Source organism: Mastomys coucha, unplaced genomic scaffold, assembly GCF_008632895.1.
Source record: "Mastomys coucha isolate ucsf_1 unplaced genomic scaffold, UCSF_Mcou_1 pScaffold8, whole genome shotgun sequence".
Classification (NCBI taxonomy): Eukaryota; Metazoa; Chordata; class Mammalia; order Rodentia; family Muridae; genus Mastomys; species Mastomys coucha.
The window spans coordinates 31052007-31060252 of NW_022196914.1; the positions used below are offsets into that span (position 1 = coordinate 31052007).

General features: G+C 49.0%; 1 long non-coding RNA gene across 2 annotated transcripts; it reads right to left on the reverse strand.

The window, feature by feature from the left end:
- Positions 1-5779: 5779 nt before the first annotated feature.
- LOC116083589 lies at positions 5780-8246 on the reverse strand. 2 transcript variants are annotated; one of them, XR_004115785.1, is made up of 4 exons: positions 8141-8246; positions 7594-7716; positions 6367-6615; positions 5780-6170 (listed from the first exon to the last, which is right to left on the reverse strand). It is a non-coding gene; the product is annotated as an uncharacterized LOC116083589 (long non-coding RNA). The 2 variants fall into 2 exon arrangements; XR_004115784.1 differs by having other exon boundaries at positions 5780-6615.

Genomic DNA, 8246 nt, shown 5'->3' on the forward strand with positions numbered 1-8246 from the left:
ATGCTGCTGTTTTGACCCCGCTGTCTATCCTTCTCTGCATTCCTTCCTAGTTTTGTGACTGGCTATATCTTCCCTTCCCCCATTGTCAACATCATTTCTGGGGTCTTGGTACACTAAGTATGTCTACTTTGGGCAAACAGCATAGCAGCCATTTCCACACAAGGCTTTCTCAATTCTGTCCCCATCTTCTTAACTGTAACTTTTAAATTAATTTCTCCTTATTCCCCAATGAGATTTGGAACACATGTGTTTTGTTCTTCCTGTCTTCTCGCCTATTCATAATTCTTGCCACAATGTTGTAAGATTTGTAGAAATTCTCTTATAGTTATTTTTCATGGGTTCTCGATGAGCAAGAATTTGATACATTCTCACACAGACATAAACAAACACCCTGAGCCCAGCCCAGGCACTGTTATCTCTTGAGAGTATCCTCTGAGAATATCCTTTTGCAGTCATTTTCATGAGGAGCACCTGGCAGATAACACCTTCAGAGCTCCCACCTGGTACTGGCCCCAATAGGATTGTAGACTTGTGGTCCTTTCTCAGAGTTGCTACCCAACCATCCAGCTCTTTAGAGTGACAGGACACTGCAGTGTTGCCACTTAGGAATTTTAGGTTAGAATAAAAACTCATTACCCCACATACACTGGCTGACTCTAAGGAGGCTCCTTTCTCTGTGATAACTCCAGCAGTTTTAAGTTGACACAAAGTCAGCCAGTGTATGTGGGGTTAACAGCTAAACACTGATGGAGAAATGTAAGTGAAAGCTTTAATGACTGCCCAAAGTCCCTCAGAAAGGCTAACCATTGTGAACAGGACCACATCCTTGATTCCCTAGCTCGTGCTGGCTATCCCACCATGGCTATGTTTACTTCCTGTCATAAGAAGCATTGAAGGCTCAACCCTGAGACACTTCCAGACACAGACCCTCTTTCCAGAGACAGAGAGTCCAGAGTCTCTGAGTTGAGCTGCTTAGCTGCCATGTCCAGCAAACTCATCTGCAAAATGAAGCTGGAGTTGTGATAGAACTTACAGAATGCCAGCGTCCTCCATGAGTGCTAGTGATCATCATCATCATCATCATCATCATCATCATCATCATCATCATCCCCATCCCCATCATCATTATCAGCAGCAGCATTTGATCATATCATTAGTTTCCTCAGCTTCAACTTCATCAACCTCCATGTTATCATATCAACAACATCTTCACACCATTGTCATCAGCTGCATCTTCATGATCTGATCATCAACACATCAACAGGACCCTCCTATTCTTCATTGTCACCAATGCAGCTGTGTCATTATTATGTCATATCAGCATCACCAGCAGAAGCATTACATCTATCATCTTCATTATGTCACCACCATCTCCATCATCCCCATCACCACCACCACCATCACCACTGCCATCATCACCATCAACACCACCACCACCATCACCATCACCACCATCATTCTCATGGGAAACAGCTACAGTAGCATTCTTGCCAAGTAAGGAATCTTTGATATATGTGCCTAATCTTCATTGGGTCTTGTAACAGAACCAGTCTATGCTTGTGGCTCCCTGTCTCTATCGTGTTGCTGGTAGAGTAGTGACCCTGCGTCCTGCTCTCTCTCATCAGGACTTTTAGGAAAGTTGGAGAGTCTTATACTGAAGGCCAGAGATTGTGCTGGATATGAGAGCTCTGCATAAGCTCAGGCTTCATCTTCCCACCCAGTGCCCAGCACAGGTCTCTGCAGGTAGGACCTGGCTCAGGAATATTTGTGTAACAAATTAGTGCCTTGGTCTTTCCCCTTGCCAGATAAGATTGACTATTTAGCAAATGTTGCTTCATTTTCTAGGTGGGAAATGCAGAGAAGCATGCACGCATGGACCTGGAAGGCACCAGAGCCCAGTGCTTGTGACAGGCTGCACAGCAGGTTTGGTTGAGTTTCTGAACAGGAGCTGCCAGCAGAGAGGGCGGTGAGTTAGCGCCAATCCTGTGGTGGCTTGGAACAACAGGTGCAGTGTGCCAGAGCAAGGCCAGCAAGTCAGGTGGAAGAGGTGGATGCCAGGCTGGCTTTTATGACACCAAACTGCAGCATGTCTGTTAGCACTGTGGCTCTAGAGCTGGAGAAGGATGAAGAGTTCTCAGTGTGAATTGGATGATGTTGCTGGGGATCAAAAATGAAAGCCAGAAGGGGTTCATGAGTCATTGAAAAAAAATCTTTGAATGCCTTCACTGAATTCACAAGGAAGAGGACGATACTGGATTAGCAGAGAGAGGAGATGTGTCCTGGATGGAAGGAAAGGGATTAAAAGAACAAACAGACAATAGAACCCATTGATAAGAGCCTGGAGGAGGAGGGCCTGACAGACTGGTGGGCGGTAACCAGCTGTGCTTCAGTGGACCCTCTGAAGAGGTGACTGTGGTGATATAGATGATGGCCACTCTGAAGTCCCATGAAGCTCAGGCACAACCCTTGCCAAGGTGACCATGTGGCACACTAGTGACTGGCCAGGAGGTAAGCTTCCTGACACAGAGTTAGCTGAGACTTCGTGCTAGAGGAAAGCCAGGCTGGGACTGGGGATAGCATTGTTTTCCAAGGGGCCTGCAGGAGAGTGGGCCATGAGCTACCAGTGCAGCAACCTTGTAACCTTGCCAAGCCTTTGTCCAAGCAGACGTCAGTACCCTATGATGTAAGAAGGTGAAGACCCATTTCCCCACCGTTTTTTGCAATTGTCCCCACCCCGAGGCTTTTGTGTCAGTCTCAGACCTGCTTGTTGAGTTTCTGGGCTTAAGCTAGAGTCTTCCCTGGTGCCGGAGTATGTCCCAACCTGCACAGGATCTGTGCCATGGGAGGAGAGAAGATTCCAGTAGAGGCAGCTGTTTGCTTTTGAGATGTAGTCTCATGTATCCCAGACTCATCTGGAACTCGCTATATAGAGGACAAGATGAACTTCTCATCTTCCTGTTCTACTTTTCCAAGCTAGTTTACAGATGTGATGGCTTATATATGCTCTGCCCAGGGAGTGGCAGTATTAGAGATGTGGCCCCATTGGAGTAGATGTGGCCTTGTTGGAGTAGGTGTGTCACTGTGGGTGTGGGCTTTAAGACCCTCATCCTAGTTATCTGGAAGCCAGTATTCTGCTAGCGACCTTCAGATGAAGATGTAGAACTCTCAGCTCCTCCTGCATGGCGCCTGCCTGGATGCTACCATGTTCCCTACTTGATGATAATGGATTGAACCTCTGAACCTGTAAGTTAGCCCCAACTAAATGTTGTCCTTATAAGAGTTGCCTTGATCATGGTGTCTGTTCACAGCAGTAAAACCCTAACTAAGACAACAGGTGTACACCCATACCTAGTTTATGCAATGCTGGGAACTGCATCTACCACTTCCTGAATGGTAGGTAAGCACTCTGCTGATTGAGTTACATCTGCAGTAAGACACAGTACTTAACTTCATGGCAGTGGCCATAGTATAAAAGAGATCGTGAGACCTTTGGGGGTGCTATCCCCAGATCCTCACTTAAAAGTCCAACAATTCAGTAGGGAGATGGTCTTTGGAGTGGTTGTGTGAAGAAGCCTCATGGATGAGAGATGGTGAGAGTGGGGACATAGAAGAGAACTGCCTTTAACAGGCAGAGACAGTATCTGTCCCCTGGGGCACTTTAGGGGCTTAGCAGAGAACAGAGCAAGTGACCTGAAGAGCTCACCTGTGTGTCATCCATCAACATTGTGGCAATATCAGAGTGCTTGCTCTGGGGAACAGGGTTGTTGTGGCAATGAGGCACAGCAGGAGCTATTTGGGTGCTGTATCTGAGGACAGGACACAGGGATCAGGTGTCGGCTGGAGGTGAGGTGCATGCTGGGAAAGAAGGACATTAAGAAGGGGAGGTGTGGAGGTTCTTGCCTGAGTCCTATTTGGGCCATCATTCTGCCTTTCGGAGTTCCTGCAAGGGCTGGGGAAGAGGCTCACAGGGTCCTTGATGTCAGAATGGCATGAGGTATGTAATAACTACTCCTTGTTGTCAACTTGACTGTATCTGGAATGAACTACAATCCAGAATTGGAGGGCTCACCTGTGATTCAGGTCTTAAGGCTGGAAGATGCAAGTTTCTGATCTGGATCTTGGCATGGAGATCTTAAGGCATAGTGGCCATGAAAAGCTTAGGCCCAGGCAAAGTAGTACATGCCTTTAATCCCAGGAGACTGAGGCAAGCAGAGCTCTGAGTTCAAGGTCAGCCTGGGACAAAGCAAGTCCCAGATCCAGGCATGGTGGTATAAACTTTAAATCTGGGCCACACCTTCTGCTGGAGGCCTATATAAGGACATTGGAAGAAGGAAGATTCACTCTTCTTTGCTTGCTTTCATGTAGTTGCCAGCACATCTGTTGGAATCTACTTCTATAGAAGACTAGCTGAAACAACTAGGTTCGTGGAACTGAGCAATTCCTAGATTCTTGGACTTCCCGTTCACAGCTGGACTGTGGGGTAGTTGGAGTGCAGACCCCCCTCAGTATTGAGAGACATTCCATAGTTCTGTGACTCTGGAGAACGCTGACAGGGTGGGACAGACCATTGGGAAGTGATGCAATGTTCAGGAAGCAGAGCCTCAGAGAGTGCATGGCACTGGATGACCTGGCCCTCAGCATTGGCAATGGGAAAAGTCACATGGTGGACAAAGCAGACTCTCCCTGCTGGTAGGAATATAGCAAGGTGCCAACAACCAAGAAAGCCATTTCCTAACGGCCCAGACAACTATTTATAAGCTTACCACCTCACCCTGCCATGCCACTCCTAGAGGCTGGCTCAGCGTAAATGAAAACCAACCATGAATGTCCACAGAGGCATGCTTCACTGTCAACAAATGGACACTCCAGATGGTCATCCACTAGTGGGTGATGTATAAACCAAAGTAGTCCACACAGGGACTGCTCTGGCTGTGGGAAGGAATGTTGCATTCACGTCGGCTCCGGCAGGGGTGGACAGGAATGGGATGCTCCCTGGAAAAACCATTCACAAGGGGCAGAAGCTATGATTCATTTATAGGGAATGAATTCCCAAAGAAGGCTCTCTGTAGAAATGAAAGAAGATTCCAGAACACCAGGGGCGCAGGGGATGTTGCTCAGGGACCGAGGGATGTGAGAGAAACGGCTGAAGGCACAGGGTTTCCTTTTGGAAGCACTGAAGTGTTCTGAAACCGTCTGCGGGAGCACATTATCTGAACATGCAAAAACAACCCTGGAATTATACACTTCCAGAGGGCAGAGTGTGTGCCTGCAAATTAGCCGCTCAAAGCTGTTTTTGAAAAACCATGTCAAAAGCACAAGCCTGGGTGTGGGGGATGGAAAGGGAAGAGAAAGGCACTGGGGTGTTGCTGCAGCAGTGTGGGTGCTGGCGCCTACTGTTCTCCTCCAGGGGGCACAGCAGGAGGGACAGCCTAAGGGCACAGCCAAGGAAAGGGAGGGGAGGGGCAGCCGGGCTTCACTTGAAGACCAGGAGCAGATTCCTTCTCACCCAGTGCCTTCTCCTGAGGTCCTGGACCTAGAGATGGGGTGGGGCAGTGGGGGAGAGTGTGAAGGGGCGGTGTGTGTGTGTGTGTGTGTGTGTGTGTGATGCTTTCTGTATCTGGGCAGGTTTGTGCCTTGAAAGCTGCAGCACCTTGAAGAGCTGGAAGGAGACAGAGCTGAGTCCAGCATGTCTGCCTTGGGACAGAAACTCCATTTTTTTTTTTTCTCGCTGCTCTCAGCTGCACATCAGAGGTCACCAGCACCATAGATTTCTTTAGAAACATTTGTACTTAGGAAGCAACAACAACAAAAAAATTTACTGTAAAAACTGTTGTGCCTGTCAAGCCTTTGGCAAATGCTGAATGCTAACGAAATGGCCATGCCGAGGTCACCGAGGCTCCTGTCTCATGAGATACTTTAGAGGAGAAGAAAATGTTAACAGAAAACCAACTCCGTAAAGAGGACACTGGAAGGAGCAGGCGGGGACTCCCCTGGTGTTTCCTATTTGGCAAGTATTCCATGTGGAGACAGTGCGGTGTCAGTCACGCGTGAGGATCGTTCCTCCTGGTAAAGCCGAGCTGGCTTCAGATAGGAGCTGCCTTTTCTTCCACTCCTGTTATGCTGAGGTAGTGATCAATAGGTGTGTCGGATGCCCGTGGTGCCAGGAGAGCCTGGAAAACAGCAAAACTGACTCCCTTGGAGCAGAGGATGAGCTCCTTTGATGTTGGGCAGGTAGGTGATGTTTGCCCCAGCCTTGCTGCGGGCCACCTCCCATATCATCTCCAGTGTGACAAGTGACAATAAGGACAGAACTGAGGTATAAAATTCTGTGATGTAAATCCATCAAGGGAATTCAGGTTTGCTGACCTGCTAATGTCTGGATGAGCCTAGCTGCGAAGCACACCACAAAGACGGATGGGATGGGACAGTGTTCGGCTGAACGCTCTATGTCACCCCACGCTTTCCTGCCACCTCCGCTGGGCTCTTCTGCCTTCCTAGGGAACCTTGCCCAATTTCTGAGGATGTCTACAAGTGGTCAGCATATCCCAGCAGTGGAAGCCACAGAATCCATCAGAAGGAGAACATCAGCTATACGAATGGGAATCTGTAGGGAGCCTGGGAATGAAGATGCAGAATGAAGGAAGCATCAGGACACGAAGGTTGACCCAGCAGCAAGGGTGGACTGAAGTACCAAGGTTGGTCACACACAGGCTCCCATAGCTGAGGAGTGGGCCTCAGTCTCCTGAGGCAGGTGGAAGCCTTGGAACCCTACTTGGGTCTCAGGAGTTTAGAGCACTGAGAAGGAGCTGAACTTTGGCTACCTAGGGAGAATGAGGGAAGTCTCAGACACCCACTGATGCCCTTGCAAAATGGGCAGGAGAGAACCAATATCCTTGGGGCTCAAACCTGTGAGGGAGGCTGGAAAGGTGATGCACCCATCTGCGTGGCATGGAGAAGAGAGAAGCCTGTACCTGCTGCAGCTGCCATCTTCTGCAGGGAGTGAAATGAGGGGAAAGGGCAGGCTTCAGGCTTGGTGGTGGCAGTTTTGAGCACCAGGAATGAGGCTAAGGGATCCGGCTTGGTTTCTATGGCTCCTCACCTCACTCTTGGGACCAGCAGACAGAGCCTTGTCATGGAAGCACAGATGCCCCTTACCACCAACCTTTCCCTGACTGTGTCCCTCTGGAGCAGAACAGTGGGCTCCTGCACCCACAATGCTGCAGCGGCAGCCCAGCAGGTTTCTCTTCCCCTTTCCCATCCCCTACACCCAGGCTTGTGCCTTTCTTGTCCAATCTTCTTCGGAAACCTTCCCCTGCTTCCTGACTGCCTGTGCTGGATGACAGGGATGTGTGATGAACCCAGGCATAGCCCAGACCTGAGAGCAGGATGTTTGTGACTATTTAGGACCCTCAGCAGGTCATCCTAGGAACCTAGGAACTTGAACATGTTGCTTTACCCAGTCAGGGGGCCAGATGTGTTGGTTTTCTATAGCAGCACGCAGGACACGAACATGGCAGTATAGAGAAGCCAACATTTTTCATCACACAGGGCTAGAGGTCAGAAGCCTGAAGTCCAGGAGTGAAGAGAACTTACCTCAGGCTGCAATAGCTCATCTGCTCCCTGATAGTTCCTTTCCATGTGCCGGGTGCAGGGCTGGTTCCAGCTCTTTCGCTTCACATCTCCCTCAGTTCTGACTCTCACTCTCCTTCAATGACCCTGAGAGGACAACAGAGCCGTCCAGCATAAGGATCCATCTCAAAGTCCTAGATTTCATCAAACCCTTAAAGTTTCCATTGTCAGCGAGGTGGAATGACATCTATTAGGACAGCCTCAGGAACACCAGGCAGGTACACGTCGTCAGGCCCCGACATGTGACCGTCACAGTGTACAGGTTTGACCTCCTCAAGGTCTCAAGTGGACTTTATAAGATATCTTTTCAGATTGGTCCTCAACACTTGGTCACCTGGAAATGGTCACCATTTCCTAAAATCTCTCATTGGTAAATAAAGCCTGTCTTAGGTTTTCATTGCTGTGAAGAGACACCATGACCACAGCTCCTCTTATAAAGGAAAACCTTTAACTGGGGCTGGCTTATAGTTTCAGAGCTTTAGTCCACTATTGTCATGGTGGGAAGACTCACAGCATTCAGGTAGACATGGTGCTGGAGAGGTAGCTGAGAGTTCTACATCTTGATCTGCAGGCAGCAAGGAGTCTGGACGCAGCTTGAGCATAGGACACCTCAAAGC